At 44.0% G+C, this 1,772-nt stretch overlaps 1 pseudogene; it reads left to right on the plus strand.

The window, feature by feature from the left end:
* Positions 1-686: 686 nt before the first annotated feature.
* Positions 687-1,385, plus strand: LOC149264112 (transcription factor MYB1 pseudogene; annotated as a pseudogene).
* Positions 1,386-1,772: the final 387 nt, after the last annotated feature.

Consider the following 1,772-nt stretch of genomic DNA (forward strand, 5'->3'; position numbering starts at 1 on the left):
AAATGAAACTCTACACTTTACCTACATTGTGGTCACATAGAACTTTTGAATTTGAAAATGAAACGTCGGTGGATGACCATTTGTGATGGATGTCCTTGATTTCAATCAACTATCCGACTGACAGAGTCTTAATGACTCTACCGTGGATAGCACCGTGCCTGCTACGTTCTCCTCGTTCTTGTACCACGCGAAAGTTACCGGCAGGGTTTCCGGAAGTGAAAGTTTCCGACAACAAACAATTTCCAACGTCCGTCTATGTAAGCGGAGGTCGAGAGGTGGGCGCAAGCGGGCCACCTAACCGGCTGCCAAGAACCTGCAATCGGGATAAGGGTTGCCTGGAGAAGCTAACCTTTTCGATCCACCCTGAGGTTCTCCATAGCTGAGGTTCTCCATAGCAAGGGTTCGGTGAATCTACTACAAGGTGTAGAAAAATGATAGTTGCCGTATAGCACAGCAATAATTGTATCGTAAAAAGCCAGCACACTCCCGGTACGAAGATTCGATAGATGAGAAGAACTCGCGTCTTCGATATTGACTCCTCACCTAATAGGACTAATCCCACGCGCTTTAACTGATCTACAACACTGATTTTTTTTTATATACTCCCCGGACCTCCAATAGCCGACCGACGAGGCCATACTGTGTTTCTTCGCAGCAACCATACTTCCATAAAAGGAACATCCAAGATGGTTAGATCTTCCTGCTGGTCAAAAGAAAAGCTCAACCGGGGGCCGTGGAGTGCCGAGGAGGATATGATTCTGTCGGAATACATTCGAATTCATGGCGATGGTAGATGGAGTTCTGTTCCCCGAAAAGCAGGTGAATCTCAATAAATCCGTTAAACTGGTATATAAATGTAGAATTCATTGAATTACCAAATAAGTTGAATTTGTTTTTCAGGGCTAAAGCGGTGTGCAAAGAGCTGTAGACTACGTTGGGTGAATTATGTTCGTCCCAACATTAAACGGGGCATCATTTCCCCCGACGAGGAGGAGCTCATTTGTCGACTGCATCGCCTTCTTGGCAACCGGTATGTGCAGAATGACTGAACATGATCTGATCTATTCATAAAGTAAAATCTATTGATTCCTTATATCATGGTCTACAAAATCTTTGAAAACTGGCAGAGTAAGAGTGGCCATGCATGCAGGTGGTCGCTAATAGCAGGACGACTGCCTGGGCGGACAAACCAGCAAATTAAAAGCTACTGGAACACACATCTAAAAAGGAAGTTGTTAATAGATGAATCGCAACCCAAGACTATCCCAAAATCTCCTTCTCCCATACAAAATCAGGTCTTCAAACCAACCCCCGTCAGATTAACAACTGCGGTTAAGCACAGTGAAATGGAAACTGCAAACGGCTGCAGTAATCGCATAAGTTGAGGTCATGTCCTCAAATTGTCTACTATCGAAGAAAATGCAATTTATTCCATCCCAGAAGATGATTCGGAGAGGATTGGCTTTCCGATGGAAAATGTTAATCTGGTTGAAAGACGTCAAGCTAGAAACTCCATGTCTAGTTTAGGAGACCAGCAATCTCCCCATTCAGAAAATTTTGCAGAACATGGAGCTACACGAGCCGAGAGTTCCTCTGATGTGCAAGAAACATTGTATCCAGACTTAAATCTGGTTTCTTCACCATTCATGTGGACCGATTTTGGATTACAAGAGTTCTACATGGGATTTCCAACATCATTGGACGCAGCGATGAACGAGCTTGTGTATGAAGGTATGTATTCTGATCAAAGCAATACGAAGGATGCTTTCGTG

Source organism: Pinus tabuliformis, chromosome 6 (genome assembly GCF_031772625.1).
Source record: "Pinus tabuliformis cultivar Carrire ecotype Pingquan chromosome 6, CPIR1, whole genome shotgun sequence".
In the NCBI taxonomy this organism is placed as follows: domain Eukaryota; kingdom Viridiplantae; phylum Streptophyta; class Pinopsida; order Pinales; family Pinaceae; genus Pinus; species Pinus tabuliformis.